Raw genomic sequence first — 27,624 nt, 5'->3', positions numbered from 1 at the left:
TAAACAATGCATGGACATTTTATGTTCTTTTTTATGTGTATAAAACTTCATTTATATAATGTGATCCAGGTTAATGATGTTTTCCTTTTATTATTCTTATTATTCTGTTTAAGTATAATCCATCTTGAATAAATTAATGGCTCGTTGCTTTTAGCATTTTTACCATGTGTTTTAACTACAATTTATTTATTTTTATTTATTTATTTATTTTGAGATGGAGTTTCACTCTTGTTGCCCAGGTTGGAGTACAATGGTGCGGTCTTGGCTCACCGCAGCCTCCGCCTCCCGGGTTCAAGCAATTCTCCTGCCTCAGCCTCCCTTGTAGCTGGCATTACAGGCATGAGCCACCATGCCCAGTTAATTTTTTTTTTTTTTGTATTTTTAGTAGAGATGGGGTTTCTCCATGTTGGTCAGGCTGGTTTCAAACTCCCGACCTCAGGTGATTCGCCAGCCTAGGCCTCCCAAAGTGCTGGGATTACAGGTGTGAGCCACTGAGCCTGGCTTACCTATAAAGAAAGCATTACAGGATGAAATTCATAGAGAATCAGTGCAGAGCACTAAGACCTCAATTTTTCAGTGGGTGTTTTGTGTGTAAAACAATACCTAAAGGCAGAAAGAAGCAGAATGTATTTTCAAGTAGTCATGAAGATAGTGACTTTGAAACATATGTCAGTAATATTTTGAGAACTGAGAAAAATACAGATGGTGGCTACATATGTATAAAATTGATACTGTAAAAATGTTATGCATATGAAGATAAAATATACCCTAAATTTAAAAAGCCCTCCAAATCCAAATTAAAAATTTGTATTTAAAGAGTAGTTTGAACAAATATTAATACACTTATTCTTTTCTTAATATGAGTAATCTCTTGTTTCTAATTCCAATATAGGATATAATTTAAAAAATTCCTCAAAGCTGAACACAAGGATTTTTCTCAATTTAGAGATCATAGTACTTTCATATCTTAGTTCTAATGCTTTTTTTTAGTGAGCATAATAGACATATTAAAATACATAGTAAATCATTTAAACATTACTTTAGCATCTATAACCACAACATTTACATAAACCACATGAATACACACATATCATATCTTTCCCATTTTATAAATGATGAAACCAATTCAGGTATATTAGCCACTCACTGACTCTGATCTCAAAGGTAGCATGTGTAATCCTAGAACAAAAACTAAAGCTGACTGTTGCATAACCTACACATGATTAAGAAGTAGTGCTTTGAAGTTAGACTTAAGTATTCTAAAAGCTAGTGCATTAACAAATAAAACAGATTTTTTTCAGACAAACTATATTCTATATTCTATCTTAAGTCATGTATAACACCCAGGAAATAAATCACAAGTAAAATCTGTTTCAATAGAAAGAAAAAAAAAGAGGAGGAACAGTTTTAAGCCACAGACACTGGCTAAACAGGCATTGCTGGAGACTGATGGACCTCAATCAATGAAGCAGGAGTGGAAGGCCATGGTGAACCTAAAGAGGGCAACTAAACAGAGTAGAAATTTGGGAGAAAGAGGTGACAATAAGTGCTAAAATAGAAATACATTTTCCAATTTTCCAGTTGGATATGTAGTAAATAATTGCTCAAAGCCAAAATTCACTCCTTATTCCTTGACATGTTCTGAAAAAACCCCTCTATAAGTCTACATAGAGTGAGGATGAGGGCTGGAATTGCATTTTACCCAAGAAACCCAACAAATACTTTCTGAAATGAGAACTTCATTGTATTTCTTAACAGAAGTAAGCTGTCTTGTAAAGGAAATGGACCATTTCTATCCATGATTCTGGGGAACTTGTTTTCTGACTTTTATTAGCTCCCACATTTAGAGTAAAAGAAACTTTCAGTTCATTGAAACACTATCCTAAGTGTGTGACCCTCATCATTCCTTAAACTGTCTTCTTCCAATATATTTCCAAACCATCATTTACATTCTTTCTAAAATTATATCTATAACAGAAGTTAGTTAAGTTTTATCCCTTAAAAAAGCTTAGTGTGTTCAACTGATTATGAAATAAAATTTGTAATCCTTAACATCACTATATTTTTCTATTAGGATTTTATCTACCATTATATTTTCTCATTGGTTTTATCTGTAAATAAATTAATACAAGTGTATATTTTGCCACCCTTACACCAACCAAACCCAAACTCCTGACACAAGTTAGGTATGGTAAACCTCAAATGACTCAATGAACTCTCTTACATTTGCTTAAGTATACATATGTTTGATTACACTGTTAAACTTAAAGAAACAGACAATACTCTTTGAACTTACTTATTATTAGCATATCTTCTTTGGAAAATTGGCAATGATATGTTTGCTTGTTGTATTCATCACATTCTTGTTTCTTGTTCATTTAAATATTTGTTTCCTGGTGACCAACTTAAATGTCCATTACATATTATGGAAGAAGAAAAACAAGTTAAATCATTTGCTCAAGCTTATGTTAAAATGTTGCAAAATGAGAAAAAATTTTGAAATGAATGTTAATGAGAGAAGCATGATGCTTAATTTTATTATGTGACAGATAGAAAATAAGTCAACAGGGCGAGGTGGCGGGCGCCTGTAGTCCCAGCTACTCGGGAGGCTGAGGCAGGAGAATGGCGTGAACCCGGGAGGCGGAGCTTGCAGTGAGCTGAGATTCGGCCACTGCACTCCATCCTGGGCGACAGAGCGAGACTTCATCTCAAAAAAAAAAAAAAAAAAAAAAAAAAGAAGACATACAGAGACATTTTTATATGTAAGTGTGTATATATATATATATATATATACACACACACACACACACACACACATATGTATACTTTTTCACAGGCCCCTCTCAGGGCAAACCCATTCCAGGGCTCCCTGCCCTTTGCAAAGAAAAAAAAAAACTCTTCCCGAGGCTCTCAGAGGCCTCTCTAGGTCAGTTGTGTTACTGCAAGATTCATATTTTTAAATAATTAAGATTTATATGATGGAGGAAAGAAAATACAAGATTGAATACCTCAAGTGAGAATAAGAAATAATCAAATATTGCATGCCAGATCTGAAAAATAACTACATTCGAATTCTAGAACTGAAAATACAAGTATCACAGTTTAAAACTCAATGAGTAGATGAAACGCCAGATTAGATAAGTAATGAGAAATTGGTGAATTGAAGACAGGGGAGAAGGAATAAAAAATAAAGAAGAGAAAACACCTAAAATCCATTTAAATCAGAATAAAAAGAGAATGGGACTGTGGTGTTATTTAAACAGATAACTACTGATAATTGTTTTAAAATTATGAGCTACATAAATTACACATATTCAAAATCCCCTCAAACCTCAGGAAAATACAAATGTAAAATTGAATTCACATGTATTATGAAACAAAAACAAAGAGTGATTCATAAACTAGCCAGCAAGATGAGAGAAGGGGTATAGTTCACATTCAAAGAAACAATCACATTGTATAATTGAGAATGAAAGTTGAGTGTTATACAAAACTTTTGGAAGCTGAAGGTGATTGAATGATATATTCATAGTAATAGAATGCCAAGAGAAGGTGGTGAGGATAGTCTGCCCAAGTACAGGCAATAACTGTGTTCACTGTCTGTAATGAATTTAAAGCTATCACAAAACTGAATAAAAGCCAGTCTGCTTTTTATTATCACCATACCCTGGAAATTCTAAAAATTGTCAATGATAAAACATATCTTCCTGCCTGAGTTAACTATTTTCACTCTCCCCACAGTTTCATAGAACTGATGAATAAGTGTCAATTTAAAATTCTATGTTCTGTAAAAGTAATCTTTAAAGAAAGAAAGTCTATCGTTTGCAGTGGCTCCTGCCTGTAATCCCAACACTTTGGGAGCATGAGGTGGAAGAATTTCTTTTTTTTTTTCTTTCTTTTTTTTTTCTTTATTATTATTATTATACTTTAAGTTCTAGGGTACATGTGCATAACGTGCAGGTTTGTTACATATGTATACTTGTGCCATGTTGGTGGGCTGCACCCATCAACTTGTCAGCACCTATCAACTCATCATTTACATCAGGTATAACTCCCAATGCAATCCCTCCCCTCTCCCCCCTCCCCATGATAGGCCCCAGTGTGTGATGTTCACCTTCCCGAGTTCAAGTGATCTCATTGTTCAGTTCCCACCTATGAGTGAGAACATGCGGTGTTTGGTTTTCTGTTCTTGTGATAGTTTGCTAAGAATGATGGTTTCCAGCTGCATCCATGTCCCTACAAAGGACACAAACTCATCCTTTTTTATGGCTGCATAGTATTCCATGGTGTATATGTGCCACATTTTCTTAATCCAGTCTGTCACTGATGGACATTTGGGTTGATTCCAAGTCTTTGCTATTGTGAATAGTGCCACAATAAACATACGTGTGCATGTGTCTTTATAGCAGCATGATTTATAATCCTTTGGGTATATCCCCAGTAATGGGATGGCTGGGTCATATGGTACATCTAGTTCTAGATCCTTGAGGAATCACCATACTGTTTTTCATAATGGTTGAACTAGTTTACAGTCTCACCAACAGTGTAAAAGTGTTCCTATTTCTCCACATCCTCTCCAGCACCTGTTGTTTCCTGACTTTTTAATGATTGCCATTCTAACTGATGTGAATTTCTTTAAGCCAGGAGTTTGACACTTGCCTTGGCAACACAGTGAAGGCTCATCTCTAAAAAATATTAAAAAGTACCCAAGGGTCATTGCATGTGCCTGTAGTCCTAGCTACTTGGGAGAATGAGGAGGGAGGATTGCTTGAGGCCAGGAGCTCATGGCTGCAGTGAGCCCTGATTGTACTACTGCACTCCAGCCTGGAAAACAGAGTGAGATACAATCCCTAAGAAGAAAAAAAAAAAAAAAAAAAAAGCGAAAGAGCGAGAGAGAGAATGTAGGTGAGCCCCATGAACCCCTACGCATTTTTGGATATTGACCTTATTTCCTGTGAAATTGCTAACCTCACTTAATTCTGGTAGCTTTTTTGATAAATTCTATAATCTTCTCTACAAAATAGGACAATTTTTCTTTTCTCATAATGCCTTTCATTTATTTTCTTTGACTTACTGCCTTTGCTAAATATTGCTTCTGTAAAATGTTGAAGAGAAATGGCATACTGAAATCCTTGATTATACCCTGATCTTAGGTGGAAAATATTCAGTGTACTACTAAATAGAGTGTTAGTTGTAGAGTTTCACAGTTGCTTTTCATCTATTTGAAGAAGATTCCTTCCAAGAATGCCTATCAAAAAACAAAACAAAATCTGACAATATCAAATATTGGCAAGGATGTAGTAGTTGCACATTTATTGAGGAGGAGTAAATTGGTACAGCCTTTTTGGGAAATTGTTTGGAATCATTTGGTGCATTGAAAACGAGAAAGCCAGGTATGGTGGCATGGGAATGCAGCCCTAACTAATCCAGAGGCTGAGTGGGAGGATAACTTGAGCCCAGGAGGTAGAGGTGCAGTGACCTATGATCATGCCACTGCACTCCAGTCTGGGTGACAGAGTGAGACAACAACTCTAAAAAAATAAAAATAAAAATGAAACAATTTCCAAATCAAATTGTATGCACATACGTAGCAAGAGAGATATATGACAATATTGATAGTAACATTATTTATAAAAGTTCCAAACCCAGAAGCTGAAATATTGGTCCAAAGTTGTTAATCAGGGTATATTTCCTCAAGAGAATAATGTACAGAAATTAAAATGGCATAACTAGAGCTACAGTCATCAACGTGAGTGAATCTTACAAATCTTACAAACATAATGTTGAACAAATGAAGCAAAACCCCAAAGGCTACATTTAATATAATTCATTTGTGTGAAATTCCCTCTAAGAACAGGCACAAGACAAGGATGCCCACTTTTGCCACTCCAAGAGTACTGGAAGTCCTTGCCAGAACAATCAGGGAAGAGGACAAAATGAAAGGCTTCAAAATGGAAAACCAGAAATTCAATTATTCTTGTTTACTGATGATAAGATCTTATACCTAGAAAACTCCAAAGACTCCACTGAAAAAAAAATCTTAGATTTGATAAATGCATTCAGGAAAGTTTCAGGATACAAAATTGATGTACAAAAGTTAGGATTTTTGTAAACAAATAATGATCTTGCTGAGTACCAAATCAAGAAGATCCCATGAACAATGCTACAAAACAAAACAAAACAAAACCAACAAAATAAAAACACTAGAAATATACTTAACCATGGAGGTGAAAAATCTTTATAAAGAGAACTACAAAACAAGATGAAAGGAATTGCAGATGACACCAACAAATGAAAGAACATCTTGAGATGCTCATGGATGGGAAGAATCGATATCATTGAAATCATGATACTACAGGTTCAGTGGAATTTCTACCAAATTACCAATGCCATTTTTCACAGAATTAGAAAAAATTTGTAAAATTCATGTGGAACCAAAAAAGGAGCCTAAAAGTCAAAGCAATCATAAGCAAAATTTAAAAAGCTGAAGGCTTCACATTGCCTGACTTCAAATTATACTACAAGACTATAGTAGCCAAAAACAACATGGTACTAATATAAAGATAGACACAAAGATCAATAGAACAGAATAGAGAACCCAGAAATAAAGCCACATACCAATAGCCAACTGGTCATTGACAAAGTCAACAAAAAATATATACTGTGGAAACAACAATTAAGGGTGCTGGAAAAATTGGATAGATACATGCAGAAGAATAAAACTGCAGGTACACCTCTCTCAATATACAAAAATTAACAATAGATGGATTAAAAATGTAAATAAAAAACATGAAACTATAAACGTTTCAGGAAACACTCTTCTGGATATTTGTCTAGGCAAGGAACTTATGATCAAGTCTTTAAAAGCAAATGCCAGTGAAAACAAAAATAGACAAATGGAACTAGAAAAATAAATGCTTCTGCACAGCAAAAGAAACAAGAGTGTAAACAGATAACCTACACAATGGCAAAAAACAATTTGCGAACTATGCATCCAACAAAGGACTAATATCCACAATCTATAAGGAATTCAAATAACTTAACAACAACCACGAAATAACCCCATTAAAAAGTGTGAAAAGGACAACAGACAAGAGGCCAAGAAATGTAAGAAAAATACTCAATATCGCTAATCTCAGAAAAATGCAAATTATAAGCACAAAGTGATACCACCTTTCACCCATCAGAATGGCTATTACTAAACAATCAAAACACAAAAGTTGTTGGCAAGGATTCAGAGAAACGGGAATGCATATGCACTGTTGGTGAGAATGTGAATTAATACAACCTTATGGAAAACGTATGGAGATTTCTCAAAGAACAAAACATTGGAGTATCCTTAGATTCAGCAATACCACTACTGAGTATATACCCAAAGAGAAGGAAATCATTCTATCACAAAGATACCTGTACTTGTATGTTTATTATCATACTATTCACAATAGCAAAGATATTGAATCAATGTTAGCATCCATCAGTGGAAGATTAGAAAAAGAAAATGTCATGTGTATATGTGTGTGTGTGTGTATATATATATATATGATACACACATACCATGGAATACTATTCAGCCATACAAATGAATGAAATTATGTCTTTTACAGCAACAGTGGTGGAGCTGGAGGCCATTATCCTAAGTGAAATACCTCAGAAACAGAGTCAAATACCAAATGTTCTCATTTATAAGTGGGAGCTAAGCAGTGAGTACAAAGAGACATACAGAGTGCAATAACAGACATTGGAGACGTAAAAGGTGGGAGCTTGGAAGAGGGGTGAGGACTGAAAAGTTTCCTATTGGGTATAATGTTCACTATTCAGGTGATGGGTACACTAAAAGCTCAGATTTCACTATTATGCAACTGCATGTGAGAAATCTGCACTTGTATCCCCTAAATCTATATTTTAAAATTTTTAAAATTTAAAATGCATATAAAAGGAACACTACTCTGTGGACCAATCCACTAGAAATCATTATAGTTGGACATAACTTTGAGCATGCAGGCAGATTTTGGCATGCTGGATATGTTCCGTTTTCTCAATTGTTTAATAATGCCTGCCCCTAAATTTGCAAAGCTCTCTGCATGTGATTATGTTTTAATCACAGAGAGACAGAGACAGACAGAGAGAGAGAGAGAGAGAGAGAGAGATACAGAATTGTGCAAATAATGGTGTGTTGTATTAAAATTTGGGCCTATAAACCAAGTTTTCACTCAAAAATGTATTTATTTCCCTCCTCCACCTTCCATCTCCTGCAATTGGATCAACAATATTCATTGCTTTCAGAATATGAAGTAAAGTCCAAAATTTATTCAAATAGAAGAGAATGATTGGTTTTGTGTTCCAAATTAGATTTTTATGCCTGAAAGCAGGGACAATAACCTTGAAATGAAAGGCTTTTCATTTTCAAGAGTCTGCTGCTTTAAAGAGTCAAAGACTAGGCTTTGAAGGAAGTCAAGCTTAATATGTTTGCCGTAAAGAAGTGATAGGAACAGAGACAGAGAAGAACCGCACTACCTGCCCCAAGACCTTAGATAAGACAACCCAGTGTGTTTGCCTTTGATGGGGTTAAGCTCATTGAAACACATAAATAAATCCACCATTTGAGAATGGCAAAGCAGCTTAAGCATAGAAACGTTGGTGTGAATAGGTCTCAGCTTAAAGACTAAGAACCTTCCCTTACTAAGTCTCTTAGGATCAGCGTAAGAAAGAAATTTGGATAAAATTTCAGTCTGAATTATCCCTCAGCTCTATCTATATGTAAAGAATTATCTGATAAGATGCAAGCAGTTCGGAAATATGCACACTACTATAGTACTAGAAATAATCTAAATTAACTAGGTGACTAGAAGATTGGTAAATCTAAGGACTTCTCATCAGATGCAACAAATGCAGAAACTTGCATTGAATAGCAATACAAGATGAAGTAGGTTTTTGAAAGTGTTTACAGATGAATAGGGCAAATAATTTCCTATTACCTATTACCTACCGAAATCTGGATGCTACGTAAGACACTATGTCACCTGGAACTGAGAAGTCACATGGAAGATAATTTATGAAAGCTATATAGAACCTTGGATGTATTGGGATACAACAGCATATGATTGAAAAAATTAGCGAATTCATGAATATTTTTTCAAGTGATTAAATTGTATCACTGGGTTCTGTAGACTAGGGGCATGAAATAATGTTTCAAGTTTATTTTTAGAAAAATAAATTATATTTGCATTCACTTCAGTATTAACTATAAAACTTGACCTGACTCAGAGCTGAATAATACATATTTGTTAAATTAATCATACATAGTCAGTGTATTCCATAACTTGAAAAGTCAAAATACCTTGTGATTAATATTGTCCAAAGATTTTAAAAAGAAACTAAGTCTAGATTCTTTTCCTACCATAAGCTATACTTTTCATACTGCTAATTTCAAATGTTCTCTCCAATTTCCAGTTTTTAGTGTCACTTCAGTCTTTAGACTAATCAGCAATCCAACATGTGTTTTTGTTCCACAGAGTTTTAGGCAACAACTCATTTTGTGAAATTAATCTTGATTTTTAAATTTTGTACACATTTCAATGGTTGACATTTAACTTACCTGAGCGTATAATTTTAGAAAAGTACTGCATGTTCGAACCCACTTAAACTATCCAAGATAGGTCCCTACAGATTCACTATTTATCTCTTAAATGCAGCCTGAGAAAGGAGAAAGTAGGGAGCTTATATATGAAGTTGTCTACTGCCCACATCAAACTACCAACTAAGACATCTTCAGGTGATGCCATGCTTTGTGGTTTATTGATATCTGCAAATAATGTAGAGGAAGATAGGATAAGCATTCTGCTTTGGCACTTCTAACACAAAGTTGTGGCCACTTGATAATTTTGATATCTTTAAGGTTGGTCTTGGAAAATCATAATACTTTGAATTACGTACCATCTCTCTATGACAAAGAAAATTTCAAATGCAAATTTCTGAGTGGTTTTAGTTATACAATCACCTAAAAAATAAGTAACCAGTAATAAAGACATAAAAAGTAGCTAGTTGACTGAGGTAAATATAGTCAAGTTTGATGCATACATGAGTAAATAACTGAAACAAAATATTTTATATAAAACTAATAGATATCAATCTAGAAAATATAATAAAAGACAATAAAGTGGAAAATATTATTAATTGAAATGTAAAAAGCTTCAAGCATGAATGCAGATTCCTAACCAAGCTAACAAATAGGAAAAATAAAAAGTAATTTTGGATCTTTAAATGGCAGTTTATTGACATCAAGCAAAAAAGAATGGATATTTACAAATCAGAAACCACCAACATATACTAATAGAAGAAATGACGGCATTTATGGCTTTTTGCAACCTCATTTTAATATAGACAATGATATAATGTAGGGTACAGTAGAGTAGATACATTCTTATTTAGCCATTATTCTCTAAAATTATTTTTTAAATTTCATGCTTCTTGTAATGAAAGTTACGTGCATGCAACTGCCCATGTGGTATCAGCTTTTTAGGTTGTGTTTTCAGCATTTTTTCTAATAAAGAAAAAATACTTTTGTAAAAATAATTTATTAAAATGAGTATACTGTAAAATAGTTAATATTATATTAAGCAAAATATTAATAATTATACCCAATAAAAGAGCAATAATAGCATTGAATTTTGGGGGAAAAAGGCTACAATACAATTTTTCAAATGAAAACAAAAATATATTTTCAAGAGGAAAGTAATAAACTTTGATATTATTAAATGAGAAGGATAAAGTCATTATGTTAACTTTTAAAGCATTAAAACAAACCATATGTAAAGATAGTGATGATTTACAAACGGATGAATAAGGTTCTGTATTTATCTGAGGATGCTGATAGGTCTAGTCTTTAGCTATTGGCCAAGGTGAGGATTTATGAATGTGCTATTTAAGGTCGAAATATCATCTGGTAACCAGACTCACCATGGATGGTTTGGTACTGGCCTAACTGGTTTCATAATCTTAGACTTATTATATGGCTAAGGGACTTAAAGACTTTCCTGAGAGCTTTCATACCTTTTTTGTCCTACCAATGCTTGCCTGGACTCTAGTTCTCTTGTCCCAAAACTCAACTTTGTCTTTAAATAAAATCCTCAAGGGAGAATGTTTTATGGAGTCAAATGTGTCCTTTATCCAAACTGAGTAAATCTTTGCAGCATATAAAAACAAATAATAAACTAACACAAAGTGGGAAGATAAAACAACAAAATAGCTTAATCATGTAGAAAATGTAAAATAGAATCAGAAAAAGAACAACAGAGAATGCAACTAGTCAGAAAGTAGAAATTTCTCCAAATACATGAGTAATTATTATAAATGTGAATGTAAATATGTGGAAACACAACAAGAACTAAGTAAATTTTGTTTTCTTGTTTTGCATGTCTTTTTTTAAACGTTACTCAAAAAGTTTTCCCAATGCTTAAATTTCCTCTGAAATAGTTATTTTATAATAAAAATATGTTATTTTTAAATGAAAGAAAAAATTATTCACATTACATTTTTCTTATAGTTACTGCCAGAACGTTGGCCTAGTAAGGATGATACTGCAACCTGCTTTCTCAACTCACAGCTTCATCCTCTGTTATTATAGATGCTGAAAAACATAAATCTGACATTTCAGTTGGTATTCTGACTCATGGAAAAAGGAAACTAATGTGAAGAAACTGGGCCAAATGTAACTAAGAAAGGAAAATATGACAAAGACTATCTTTCTCTCAGCTTTATGTGATGTTAACAATTTGTCTCATTGTGTCTTATACCATAGAACATTTTTGAATGGTATTATATGTCAGTTAAAATGTAGCAACCTTTTGAAAGCAGTCACTCAAAGTTTAAAGAAAAAAAAGATTTGGATATTTTAAAAGTAAACAGGATGAGTTCTTTTAAAGTTGAAAGTCTTTTTTGGCATCTTTCAAACTAGAAATGAAAAAATCATGGAATCTCATACACGGTAAATTGTATTTCATTGGTTGGGTAACTGTATGTGATAGTTGAGAAACTGATAAAGGCTTGAACCTTTGCCATTGGTGAGTGTCTGCCAAATGAAAAGTTAATAAAAGAAATCATGTCAATGTGGTTTCAATGATACTGTAAATCTTCAAATTAAATATCAAACTGAAAACACAAATACTCAGTTCAGGATGTATGCTTGACTTACAAATAGATGAATACAACATGGAGCTACAGTTTCTGTTTTCATGTATTGGTCCAGAATAAGCACAAATTAATTATCATAGAAGATAATTTATACAAATGCTTAGCAATAAACATGAGGAGTGCTAAAATATGCTGGGTGCCAAATAATCCTTCTGCGTGATATTATTTACCCTAGAATAATTGTATGGACATTTGCACTGTAGATGCAAAACAATAGTGATTAAAACTCCTGGTGCCTTAGCACAAATTAAGATGGAGAAACCTAACTGTATAGATAGTAACATTCCCTTCATGGTTATGCAATGACAGTTTAAAAAGTCAGTATCAAGCAAGTATTAGAATTAGAGAAACTTGCATCCATCTCTAAATGCTTCACAACATTTCATTAATTAAAGCTTTTCTGATGAGATATGTGGCAGTATTAACAAATGCAACTTATTGTTTTTATTATTTCAATATTGGCTAATAAAATGTGTCATGAACAAATATTTTCCAAATAATGTGTGGTGTTATAATCATACATGAATAAAATATCCATTCGAGGTGCATGGTAACCTAGTGAATTTTACTATACCAGTGTATGAAAAATTCATTGATACCATTTCAGATTTCACATTGCAACTAATCTTTAAGAAACTACCACTTGTCAGGTTTGAATATAGTATCAAAAGTAGCCACAATTATCTAAAAAGTATTACCAAAATACTTCTCAATTTTTCTCATGTCGTTGATGTGTGGGGTTAGCTTTACTTTATATGCTTCAAGCAAAACAACATTATCGCAACAGATTGAATACAGAAAGCTACTCGGGAGGCTGAGGCAGAAGAATCACTTGAACCTTGGAGGCAGAAGTTGCAGTGAGCCAAGATTGCGCCACTGCACTCCATCCTGGGTGATAAGCGTGAAACTCCATGTCAAAAAAAAAAAAAAAAGAAAGAAAAAGAAAAAGAAAGAAACAAGAAATGTGAACCCAGCTCTTTTCTATTGAGATGTGAAATAGTGGCATTCTTCTCACTAATTGTTTTGGATGATATTGTTATTTTCAATAAACCATATCAACATAATGGGTTTAATTTTGTCATTATTATTATTATTAAATAAATTGTTCAGTAATGTTTTAAATTTAGTTTCTAATATGGCAAATATAATATGTAAGCCATACAAACAAAATCTCTTTGCAGTCCTTCATAATTTTTAAGACTGTAAAATTGCTAATCAAAAAGTTTGGTAACTACCCTAGGAAAATTTTTGCACTTGCTCACAGGGATAAATATAAGAGAATGTTCATATTTTTATTATTATAAAATCCTGGAAACAACTTACTATATTTGTATGATGTATGAATAAAATAATTATGTTATATTAATTTGTGGTATTGATTTTATCCTATGACTATTCATAGCAAAATGTAAAATTAAAAATTGTAATAATTATCATCATAATGCAAATCTAACATCATTTTTTTTTCTTGCAAAGGCCTACTTCTTTCTCTGTCATGTTGTTTCTAAACTATTCTCTATCCATTCTCATAAGAATTTAATTTGCTTTTTTTTTCTGAAATTGACAAAATTTTAGAGTATAAAGATTTCTTTACACCACTATATCGCCTCAGTTCTGTTTTCAAAACTTGGTGTTGCTTTGCTGTTGCAAAGCTAGGTGTTAAATATTTTCACACTCCACTATTTAGATTTGGTCAAAGGGCTGGTTGCAAGCACTAAATAACTGAGAGAGGCTTTTCTTCCTTTTCATTACACCACAGGAGCAGAAGGAACTATAACAATTTTCAGGAACTTTGAAGGAAAAATATATGGATCAAATAATTTTTAAAAATATTTATCTATATATATGACTTTGTGTTTTGACTACAGAGGCTATTAAAGACAATAGATCACATGCTTTTGCATTCTGGTGACCCCATTACTAAGCAAGAAAATTTCAAGTGACATAATAAAAATATTTCCCAATATTTTCTCTTTTTACATCAGTGGGGCAGGTTTCATATGTGGATAAATTATGTACTTTCCTTGAAAATCACATTAAAATAAAAATTATTTGTTAAGCTCTGATTCTGTGACCTGACATTTATGTTCATATGCCAGTAGGTACCTATTGGACAGGGAGAGGAGAAAACCCAAAGGGTCAGGGAAACCATGGCTTGAAATATCGACCACAAGGCAAGAGCACACCTAACATTGTTAGCTGTTTTTCGGTCTGTTTATTGGTTTTGTGAAATATCTTATACCTGAAGCACCTCCATATTACCCTTGTCCCTTTTTTCTTTTTCACTTACTATTTATTTAAGAAAGCATTTCTCAATAAGTCCTCTGAAAATATTGATTTGCTTTGGTGTTATAAGAGTAATATATACTCGATATAAAAAATAAAAATATTGCCATGATATGGGACACAAGGTGGAACTCAAAAAAATAATAATGCATATAACTGTAGGCATAGAGTAGAAGGTTTAAGATGAATGGTTCTGGAGCTTAATTCTCTGAAGTCAAACCCTCTCCCTGCCACTCTTTAAATGTGTGTTCTATAGCAAGGTAATTAACCTTTCTGTGATTTGGTTTCCTGGAGATTGAAATAGTACTGACCTCCTAGGACTGATGTGAGACTTAAAATAATTAATTAACATTTCACTGGTAATAGTGACCTCATAAGCCTGAAGATAAATCTAAAGATTAAATTAGCTAATCAGTTGTGAGAATGGAATTAACCTCATAATAGTATTTAACACCCAATAGGTGTTCACTTTATTAGCTGTATAAAATAGCATGCTTTTACAGCTTTAATTTCATTTTCAGTATAATATTTGGCAACTGCTGTTTCACTTAGCATAAACATTTTTCTCTATTAGTACCACTATTTGTAATAAATCTCCAATATTACATTTTATGAAAAAAATATAATTTAATCAGGCAACCATATTTTGGGATATGTATGTTGTTTCCATTTTTAGTTTTATAGATAAGGCCAAATTTAGCATTATTTTACACACATTTATATGCAAATCGTTTTTATTGCCTAGGATACTTTTTCAGTATTGGAATTACTAGAATTAGGTGTATTCACTCATTCACTCCAAGAACATTTAGTGTCTGTCTGTTTTGAGGCTGGCATTTACCTTCAGTTGACTGTCTGATTGTCACAAAAGGAGTAACCTGCATTTCTGTTCCTATAGAGATTAAATCCCATGAGGAAAAATGTGTGCTTTTGTACACATTGTCCAATAACCTTATCGACAAAGTTGGTACTTTGTCAGTCATCTTCTCATCAACAATATATGAAATGCTATTCCTTAAATTTCGCCAATGGGGAATATTTTAAACCAACAAGCACAATATAACTAAAGAAGCAAATGACACAATAACAACAACAACAAAACTGTGCCAATTAGTTACAGAAAAATCGTATGACATTAATTTGTTTTGCTTTATTTCTATGAAGTTTCATTCTTTTAAATATAAACTTTAAGTATTGACACTTCATAGCTACTGACTTTATCTATTACTCTGGCTCATTTTATATTTGAGGCATAGAGAAGAGATTACTTGATGCCAATATGCCCACATGAAAAATAAACATTTTCTTTTTTTTTTTTTTTTGCAGATGTAAGTGGGGAAATGATTCAGTTCTGAACAATGAGATGTGAGCTCATTAGATTTTAGTGAAAATCTTTTTTTCTACTTTACATAATGAAACAGTTTTTAACAAAAGGATGGAGGTACATATATGTACATATACTTTTTATATTCTATACAATTTCTAATTTTAGTTTCCATTTTGTCAGTTGTTTTAGTCTACATAGAATTTATTCATGTACCAAACAAGTACTTTTCATGTGCAAAAATATATCAAGTGAGTCCATATTTTGTAGCAATGCTGGTTAAATGCACAATAATAAGAAATAAAATCCGATCTGAATACTGAAAAACACTTCTTTGCTATGTTATTTGGACAAATTATTTAATACATCTGAATTTCAAATGCTTCATCTGTAAAACAAGAGTCATATTATCTATTTTACATGATTAATGTCACGATGAAAACAAAAAGTGTATGTTGAATCCTAAGAATAGTACGTTAATTAATTTTATCATTGCTGTAATTACTATAATTACTATTTTAACTTGAATATCCCAAGATTGTGACTAAAACACAAGACTGTATTCTCCAATCATGGTAGATTGAGGGCTCAGAAACCTTACTGTTGGTAATTAAATCATGGTGGCATGAAGCCTTTTTATTGCCAAACCACGGTGGATTAAGGCCTCAGAAACTTTATTGTTGACAATCAAACATCCCTCAGTGTTTTCTCTCCATTTTGGGGGACATTAAAATGTATGCCCCAAAACCCAGTCTGTCACTTCTCTTCACCTCGATGCCTGTTTTCTTTCCCCTTCCTAGTTCTGACTGTATTTGTGTCTGCTGCTCACACAGTTATTTAAGTGCTTCTTGGTGGTACTGCCCATAATTAGCAAACCAGCTTCCAGACTTGGTGTCCTTGTTACTGATGTTGCAAAAAGAGTGAAACTCTGTCTCAGAAAGAAAAAAAAAAAAGATGTACATTCTAAATATAACATTTAAAGTGTTTACTGTGTGTTGATATTAGGAGATGCCTATTTTCATTCTTTTCCTCCCTTATTTTTATGATTAGTACTTTGTGAATAATGTCTTACCAAAGAAAAATTTTGAATGAATCTTTTTTTTTTTTTTTTTTTTTTTTTTTTGAGATGGAGTCTCACTCTGTCGCCCAGGCTGGAGTGCAGTGGCCGCATCTCAGCTCACTGCAAGCTCCGCCTCCCAGGTTTATGCCATTCTCCTGCCTCAGCCTCCCGAGTAGCTGGGACTACAGGCGCCCGCCACCTCGCCCGGCTAGTTTTTTGTATTTTTTAGTAGAGATGGGGTTTCACCGTGCTAGCCAGGATGGTCTCGATCTCCTGACCTCGTGATCCGCCCGTCTCGGCCTCCCAAAGTGCTGGGATTACAGGCTTGAGCCACCGCGCCCGGCTTGAATGAATCTTAATTGGAGCACAAGACAAACAACAGAATTTATGCAAGGCTGTTAAAGCATTTTTTAAAAGTTAAATATGACAACAAATGAATACTAACAATTTAAATATGCCAACATCTTGCACTTTAATGTCATTATAAAATTTGTAAAATACACATACTATTATCACAATTGCTGTTTAAAAATACATGATACTGACATGTTATAATTACTTCCATTTTACAGTAAAAGAAATGATGACATTAAAAAATAATTTCTTTCCTTTACTTAACTTTATATTATTTCAAAGATCTGGACTATCCACACTGGAGATATGACTGCGGTAGCAATATGAAAGATACGTGCCACAGAGGAAGAATACAGGCATCAAAATGAGAAACTTGCTTTTAATTGTAGTGATTTGTGACCTGTGAAAATATATTTTATCTCTCAGACCTAGTTTTCTCACTAATGAAAGACAAATAATAAACAATTTCCATGGGTCTACCGTGATGATTTGATAAGAAAAAAAAAAAAAACCCATATGTAAAATTCCATTCAGGAACTTACCACCTAGTATAAAAGTTTAATGAATAGTAGTTTTTCTCATGTTAACCACAACTACATTTATATTAATCACCTCTTCCAAACACCTGAAACCACTCTTTTTTCTAAATATATCAATTCTTTGAAATATTACATAAAATATTGAAGTCTCAGAATGTCATCTTTGTTTGTAAATAACTTCCTCTTGTTATTTTTTTAAAGAATGTTTTCATGCTATTATACCAAACTTAAATCCATGACGTTTTAGAAATAAACAGGATATATAATATTTAAAGAATAAATAAATATGTTTTCCTTCTATCCTAATGGATACCTAGCAATAAAGAGATCTATTTTAAATAACATAGAATGCTGCCTCTTTGATCGAGGTTTAAAAAGCACATTTTATATGGTGTTAGAGTAGCTTACAGTCTTTAAATTTTTCTTACTGGCTTCCACCCGAGAAAGGAATGGCATTTTCTTTGTTACCTTATGATGGAAGAGGTAAGCGAAAGGACTGCTGAGAGATCCACTGATAGTGATTTACCCTACTTCTTCACAAGCAGCAACTTCACGTTGCTTTTACTTTATTTCTGACACCTACTAAATGTGTTAAAAGCACTCGTTCAGAATTTATCTTAAGTAGGTTTTCGTGAATTTAATATTGTGTGGGCACTCAATCTTTGCAAATGTGGAGGGATTTTTTTTTTCCCTGAAAAGATTAGAAAGTAGAACAGCTGCCTTGGGCACTATATAGCAAGTGTACAGGTTTCTAAGATCAAGGAGTGGTTAAGGTCAATATCTCAATTACCCTTTGTCCTGTAAATGATTCTGTGGATAAAGTAAAGTGTCCTGGCAGGACAACATGATAGAAGATTGTGCACTTAGTGCCTAGGATCTAGGATCTATTTTACTTTGGATAAACAGAGTGCTTCACTCTCTTTCCTTTCTGCCAATCTTCTTTTCAAAGGACTAAATTACCTAAATGGAGAGTGGGTTGTTAAATGTCTGAACTTCAAGATTCTAAAAGTACTGGCGGTTTGCCATATTGAAGATCTGACAAAGACTGGCCTTGTTTTTACTTAAACACTCCTCCCCATTTAGATATTGACAATATAGAGAATGGGAATGTCTTGTAATTTCCTGCCTCACTTTATGTTCACTGGGAGAAATCAATATCTTTACAAAACTTCTGTTTCTTCATTTCTTTTCATCCCTACTTCCTTCCACTGAAGTATTCATTGGAACGGTAACTTTCACAATTCTAGTTACTATTTTAAAATGTACTCCGAAGATGCTATCCCTGCACTGTTTTAAAATGCTATTCTTCCTGGAGTGAATTGGAAATACAGAATGAAAACAGGAATCAGCAAATGGAAAAATCTATGGTGGTGAGTTGGAGACACAAATAGAAAGATGCTATTACCATTTTCAACCTGGCTAAGATTGTTTTTATATCTAGCACCGTATTCCCGTTGAAAGGCAACCACTGTGGTATATATACATGGTTGACTGGATTTGATTCCAATTACCAACATTTATTAGCTTTGTTTCCTTTATTTGAAGAAGTTATTATTTAGCATTTCCTGTCTTTCTCAAATAAAGCTAAAAGGAGTTAAATTCAGAGAGTGTGTGGGTAGCTAGCTAGAACATAGTAAGAACTCAATAAATTTGCTAATGCTGTCAAGGCTCAAATTTTCAGATATGATGCCCTTGACATATTCAGGTCTAAGACAAATTATTTGTCAAGTTTCTTTTATAGTAACTCCAGAGTGATTATATCATGTCCCAAATCTGACTATAGCAAGTTATCAGAGGGCAGTACTATTTTTCCCCTCTTAAAACGTTTACCGAAATTCAGAAATGTGTATCCAGAGAGGCTTAAGTAGCACTAGTACAATTTTATACATATTTTTCTATGGGAAAATACTATTTCAAGTGACTGTTGCTCATTTCCTAATTTTCCAAAAGCTTTCAGTGTTGCTAAAGTGCAATCTTAAATTATATGAGCTCCAAATACAGTTAAAGCGCAGAAGATAATCCAGGCAAAAAGAGGGAAATCTGTAGTACAAGATAAATGTAGAAAAGAGTAAACCATTTTTAATTTGAAGTAACCAAGTCAGGCATATAGCTTTCATCACTGTACATGAAGTAGCTAGTTGAAATGATTCAAAATAATGCATTTAGCTAAATACCAACAGTATATTAATTGCTCGTTTAGAAACAACTGGGTAGTGACACAGAAGACACAATTAAATAATCTTTAAACTAGTTTAAAGATCTCAGCTGATGCTTTTAAAATATATTATGGTAGTAAATTTATTCTAAAAAGTTAGAAAATGTTGAAATATTGAACATATCCATTGTGCTACCCAAATTCCCATACATACACACACACACAAACACACACACACAATCATTTGATATTTTAATAGATTTCAGTTCTGTCCATGTTTTATAAATATTATGCATAGGAAAGAGTGATTGGACAATTGTTTCTGTTCTTCTTCCTTTATGATTTTGATTCTGTCCTCCAAATCTATTGAAAATATAATTTGCTTTCCTTTAGATTTTAAGCACCCGGCAATGCATTCCTTGAATATCCTTCACAATATTATCATTTCATCAAACAAATATTTAGATGTAAGTTTTATTTCATCTCATTTTCTCTCCATAGTTAAAGGTCCCACTGTATAATTATACACACACTTGAAGATGGACACGACAACGTGATGAATAATGAGAAACGATGCCTGAAGTGTCTGCTACACATTCAGTACTGAAGAGTCAAGATTTTCTCCCTTTTCCTTTCACAACTCAACTATCCTTTTCTTTTTCCTCATCATCCCCCATCAGCAACAAGAAGATATTTAGTCTGATTTTTTGTTAGGAACAGTAAGAAATTTTTTCTAATTTCTTTTTGGATTGTATTTCATTTAAATGTACATTATTGTTAAATTACACATCATCTTTCCTTCCCTTCCTCAACTTGTTATAATCATCCATTTAGTGTAATAAAGAACATTTTTAAAATAAAAGTAAAATAACTGATTATTGACCACTGTAGTCTAGCAGAAGTTTACAAATCAAATTTTGAGTGGATAATACCCTTTTCAACAAAAATCCTGTTAAAGAAATGTTTAAAAATGTATCTCTTATGAAAGTCCAGCTTTCTGAAGGTCAAGAAGGTTAAGACTCCACTGAGTCTTAAAATCTATCAGTTTTGCCCAGTTCAGGACACCACCTGCAATGGTGCACTACATCAGCTTCCCAGCCTCATTCAGAAATCAAAATTCTAGTCCTGGTCAGACAACTATGCAGTTAATGAAATCTAAAATAATAAAGTCAGAATAAAAATATACACTCTTCATTTGTTCTTAGGAAGCACAGGTTTGTGCCTGAAGTTTTGTCTCAGGGATCTCTTTCCCCCAAGGTAACCAACCTGAATCTTTGATTTTAGGATTTTAAATAAAAGATTTACGAAAACTCAAGTATCTTCTTGTAAACTGGTGAAGTAAACTTTCAATTCATGAAGTTTGTATGTGTGAAATAACTTTGTTTTAATAGTTTTTAAAAATTAGTATTATTTTTAGCTGGTAAATCATAATTGTATACATTTGTGTATATAATGTGATGAGCTTTGTATTTCATAGGGGCACAAGTTTCTGAAATTTTATTCTGACTTTAAAGATAATTTTTCATTGAACATTCTGGAATACATTTTACGTATTAAGACTTTTTGTCAGTCAATTAATCAATCTAGTCCATTGTGTAATAAGATTGCAAAGACCTAGTGAATTCATTCATCATCCCCATATTCTTTTCTAGTTTCTTTTCTATTTTTTCTATTCTCTGACATATATACTGTATCAAAACAGTATAATCATCTTGACTCTATCTGTAATCACCAATATAAGTAATATCTTAAAAGTATTAATATTCCCCGTAATACACTGAAAAGATATGCTATTAAAAACAAAAAATAAAACATACTAATCAATGGAAGCTTGTTTAAACTTGTCAAAGCGTAAAATGATCTTTAATGTATATTTGATTCTAAAATGATAACTTAGTGATCTATAGGGTGTTGAGTAAAGATCATTTTTAACTGAAGTACTTGTTAGCATGCTGATTGACTTACTTGTGTTATAAACCTGTTTATCCACAGACGCCGTCCATAACATTTGGCAGTCTTTGCTAACGCACTTTTACCTTTAGCACTTCAGATTGGCATATCCTTTCCTTCTCTTTCTTTTCAACCAAACCATAATTGTTCTTCAAGGATTAACTAAGGAAGCACAATATATTCCTCTGAAACTCCAGCCCCATTCACCTGTCTTCTTCTTCTCCTTTTTACCCTTTCCTTGGTTTTCCTCATGTTCTTCTTCTCACTCCCCTTTCTCTTCGTATTTCTCTTTATCTTCATCATCTGACTCAGAATCATCCTTATAAAACTCCATTCCTGTTGCAGTTGTTACTGTTTGAACTTTTCCTTCCACAGATTTTTATTGATACAAATGTTTGTACATATTTATGAGGTGGCATGTGACAGCACAATTAGATTCTGAGCTGCTGAAGAGAAATATTATAGCTCACATGAAAAAAATACAACTTTTTAGTCTCACTCAGTAGTTCTTAAATATTGTGGATCACGTTATTAATTTTTTGTTTCATTAGTACATAAAGTAAAATAAATGGGTGAGGGAGCTTAAAGTTTTATTTGTATGAGAAGATTTAAACTAAATAAAAAATAAGACAATGTAAATAGAAGATAGAAATGTAGTGTTTAATAGTTTATACTAGTATAAGAAGCAAATAAAGACTAAATAAATAAATAAATAAATAACAAAGAGAAAGAAAGGTTACACATAAGGCAGATCACTAGAATTACTCCCCTGTAATTGAAGCAGCTTCTTAGCTGCTTATCCTAATACCTAATAAATGAATGGATGAATGAATGAATGAATGAATGAATGTTCTTGAACTTCTCTACATGTGACCAATGAGATTATTCTTTGATACCTAATTCTAAATGTACACTTGGCTTGCACCCACCTTGATTGGGAAGTGTGTAATGTATTTCTATTTCTTGCACTCTAAAAGAGACTAACCGAAGCAATTAATTATATAAGACCACCTCTAGCGAAACATCAACTTCTATACAGTAAGTGGTAGAAAACCACCCCAAATGCTGACTCATTTGTTCAGAAGAAAACTGATCTTCAAGGTAAATGGTCAGAGGAAAATTGTTTGACTCATTTATTAATCCGTCCCTTTATTCATCTGTCCCACAAAGGATGAAGAAGTACCTACTCTCATTCTGATGTGGGAGATGGAGAATAAGCAAGCAGATAAATAACATATAGGTAGCACATCAAATAATTGTAAATACCATGGGAAAAATAAAGCATAATAAGGGCATTAAGAGTAATTATTGTGAATTATGGGGTCTGGAAGGATGGGCATTATCATATGTAATGTATTCAGGTACATTCCTACACCTATAGGAAGTGAGGGTGTGCATACTGTGAACATGTGAGAGCAAAAGCAGTCCAAACAGATGGGTCAGTCATTGCAAAGCCCTCGAGTTTGTGTATTGTAAGGACAGCTGCGAAGCCAGGGTGTCTGAGCACAGAGAGCAAGCAAGAGGTAAGGAGCAAGACACGGGATCTGAACCCAGCAGGTTCTTGTTGACTGTTACAAGGGCTTTTGTTTTTAGTATAGGTAAGATGAAGAGTCCTTGAAATTTTTTGAGGGAAGACATAAACTCTTTTCTTTTTGAAAGGCTCATTCTATTTGCTCTATGGGGAAAAACTAAAGCCGAAATCCAGTTAAGGCTGATACCACACGAACTCAGGTGAGAGCTAATGATGCCTGAGCCCATAATGAGGGTGGAAAAGGTAGTGAAGAGTGATTGATTTTTTTATGTACTTGGATATTTGGTATATATATAAATGGAAATATTTTGAAGGTATGCCAGTTGTTTCTTTTCCCAGGTGGAAAGTGTATGTAAGGAAAAGGGCAAAATTTTAAAATGTCTCCAAACCCTAGCAACTGAAGAAGGAAATTTCCATTTAAAGATGTGAGCAAGTATGTGAAAAGGCAAATTTGCATGAAATGTAATTTGTTTTGTATATGGTTAAGTATAAAGTATTTGTTAGAACAGGCAACTTGTATATCAGTGTAGATTACAGAAGAAAATTTATACTAGAGATAAAACTGGATGTGTCAATCAGGGCTGAGTTAGCAAAGCAGCATTATTAGAGTAATGTATAGTGTGTTGTATGCATGTGTGTATGGGTGTGTGTATATATTCACCCAGACACATATACACATGCGCATACATTTGTTACACATGCACATACATTTGTTACAGAAATTTGATTTTAAGCAGTTGTGGGAGCCAGTTAATCTCAATAAGATTCTTCTCATCAAGTCTGATGCTGGTAGTAGAAGCAAACAGGGTAGGCAGGTTTGGAAGGGATGCTGGATAGAAAGGAGGGGAGACCACCCAAGATTAAGCTGGAACCCACAAACATGATCTGGACTCCAATGAAGATGCACTGAAAATAGTGTCAGTTCTGGTTGCCTCTGACCTTGATGGGGAAGGGATCCTGAAGAAACTGGGCCCTTTGCATGCTAATAAACAAACTCACTGGATCCAGGAGTTTGAGAAATGCGGGGAAAATAAAGGAATTGCAGGCCCTGCCACTGTCTCATGTCAACGAAGGAAGCCAGCAGATAGGTGGCAATATGTGTAAGATACAAAATAGCTTCTGCTTCACTTTCACTTTCCGAATCTCCAGCGAGACCTCTTTTGTGAGGTTGCTGAGACATCAGGATTTATATCTTATAACAGGTGGCAGTTTCTTTCTTAATTAAACTGAAGGTTGATAGAGTGAAGAAGAGGTCTTGAGACTGATCTCTGGGACTTTTAAAGAATTGTCGTATGGTTCATCTTCTGGAATTTTTAAAAATTAATTGTTTTTAATTTTTTTAAAAAATTTAGCCAGCTACAAATTCAGAGAGAGCAGAAGTTAATTAAGAGTCAGATGGAGACAAAGAAATAGACAGACAGAATGCTGAGTCATTTTGTTTACCAGAAATTGTTTCAAAAATACTTTCAATTAGAATACATTCAATGCCTATCTCCACCATCTTTAAACTGCCTACAATCACTTTCACATTTTTATTTGCAGCATTGAGTAATGCCTTTTTTTTTCTTTAACAAGGAGAGAAAATTCAAAATAAATTCTGATAATACTATGAAGATGGGGAAAATCATGGTAAGATAGGGCAGTATTTTCTCAAAATTTAAATGAAATTCAAATGCACAAGCAAGACTCTGGGCAAGAAATCTGATGTTCTCATAAGAACGATTGTGGAAATCTGAAGGATTTATAGCCTGATGGGTACTGAATTTTACCTATGACATTGGAATTATTTTAAGCATGAAAGAAATAGATCCCAAAGTAAGAAACTGACCTGTCGTGAGATCTTGTCTGCTACATCTATGAGTCATTTCAGGATGCCTGTGTTTTTTGGTAATTTTCCTACTCATCTCCTTACAGACATTGCTCCAAGAAAATGGCTCTATCTCTATTACCTACTCATCCCCTCTCCATTTGGTATGGGTATATCCATTTCTGTAATAAAAACAAAACAAAACAAAATGGAACAAATGTCTCTATTTATAATACCAACTCCCAAACTGTTTTTCTCTTTCTTTTCTCATTCAAAATTACTAAAAATTTATCATATATTTTTCAGAGTCCAGCTCTCTGTATCTCATTCACTAATGACATTTTAAAATTTAACACTGTAGTTTCTTTCTCCATGCCTGAAATCAAAATATTCCTTGAAAGAAAATTAAAAGCCTGTGAGTACTAAATTTAATGAAAAGCATTTCCATCCTTTTATGACTGTATCGCTCTACATTCCAATCAACACTGCTGAGCTTTTGTTCCTTGTAAAGTTTTACTCCATTTGTTTGCCTGATTACCTTGGTGACTCTTTGACTATTTCTTTTTATTTGCTTTTCTACTTTTATTTTGTTTGCACTTGAAACTCATAATCTCTATTTCTTGCCCTCACCTCTCCTGTGGCTTCACATGTGTATATTCACCTGTATTCTGAACATCTTCCTTTGGACATCCCATGGATAGCTAATAATTACCATCTGCCAACATGAACAAATCTTCTCCTTCAATTTTTCTCCTCAGTCTGTTTTTCTTCTAATCCTGCTATCATTAATTGGAGAGCCATAATTTGTTTCTGACCATGTCTTTATTCTTATAATCACACATAATGAATCAATTCAATAAACATCTAATGTTCTCATTGTATAGAAATTAATAACCAGAAGGACTATGATATAATAAAGTTAATTATCAACTCAAATAAATTAGTATATTAGTATAAAACTAAGCCTAGCACTTAGAAACTGTATGATAGTAGACAAATTCTTAAGCATCTCCAAGTCACATTTTATTCTTTTATGTTGGGAAATAAAAATAATTCATACCTCACAGATTAGATTCAATAACTCCATACATGAAAATATTTTAGTATCTTCCCTGGCTCAAAAATATGTTTTCTTAATTATGATTTTGTCATTTTTATATAAAATCTCATTAGTTCTACCTTAGACTATTATAAGATTCTCCTAACCAGTTTCTCTGACTAAAATCTGTTCCCTTTGAAAAAACAATTCTCAGACAATTAAATTATTTCTAACATTTACTTTTGTCTATAACTTGCTACAAAGTAAAGTGCTTCATTTATTATTATCACTTATATCTCATAATCAAATAATCTTATTATTAAATACTAAGTAATCTGGCTTCTTCTTTCATGCCCAGAGTCATCTTTTGCCCTCCCTAAATTGTAACTATAATTACAATTCTATTTGCCTAAGGCAATTTACATGAGCAATAACATCTAACATGTGCCAGGTTCTCTAATTATTTTACATGAATTAACTCAGTAGTATTAGCTTAATTTTCATATTAGCATTTACGAATGAAGAAGTAACTAACTTGGCCAAGGTCACACAGCTAGCAAAGGGCAGGCCTATAATCTGAACCCAGGAATAGTGGCCCCTGAACCTGACTTTGTAATTGTCCTACTCCATGTCCTCTCAACCATACCTTGGCTTTTATTTATTTATTTATTTATTTATTTTTTATTATACTTTAAGTTCTAGGGTACTTGCACAACGTGCAGGTTTGTTACATATGTATAGATGCTTTTAAAACAAACTCTCCTGACTCCCTGTTTATGCCAAATGGAGTAACTCTTTGAAAAAAATCAAGTAAATTGAAGAATGATATATTTAATTTTTAGCTTTTCAACAGTTTATACACTGTAGGTTCCAGTGTAAAAGACTGAGAAACAGCATACTCAAAGGAAGAGATTTCAGTATTTTACCCAATAGATAAAGTGGTCTAAAAAAGTATCAGGCACATTAAAGGCATTAAAAAATATGTGTTAAATAAACTAATAAATGAGTGAAGAATGAACCAACAAATGAATGAAAATAGAACTCATCTAACAGTAAGGAGGTTTTTTTTTTTTTTTTTTTTTTTTTTTTTTTTTTTTTTGAGACAGAGTCTCGCTCTGCCAGGCTGGAGTGCAGTGGCTTGATCTCAGCTCACTGCAAGCTCTGCCTCCCGGGTTCAAGAGATTCTCCTGCCTCAGCCTCCTGAGTAACTGGGATTACAGGCGTGCACCACCACGCCCAGATAATTTTTTAATTTTTAGTAGAGATGGGGTTTCACCATGTTGGTCACGCTGGTCTCAAACTCCTGACCTCATGATCCGCCCGCCTTGGCCTCCCAAAGTGCTGGGATTAAAGGCGTGAGCTACCACTCCCAGCCAGGAAAGTTTCTTAA

Source organism: Macaca mulatta, chromosome 17 (assembly GCF_049350105.2).
Source record: "Macaca mulatta isolate MMU2019108-1 chromosome 17, T2T-MMU8v2.0, whole genome shotgun sequence".
Classification (NCBI taxonomy): domain Eukaryota; kingdom Metazoa; phylum Chordata; class Mammalia; order Primates; family Cercopithecidae; genus Macaca; species Macaca mulatta.
The sequence above is the reverse complement of the archived record's forward strand: the minus strand, read 5'-3'. Positions refer to the sequence as shown.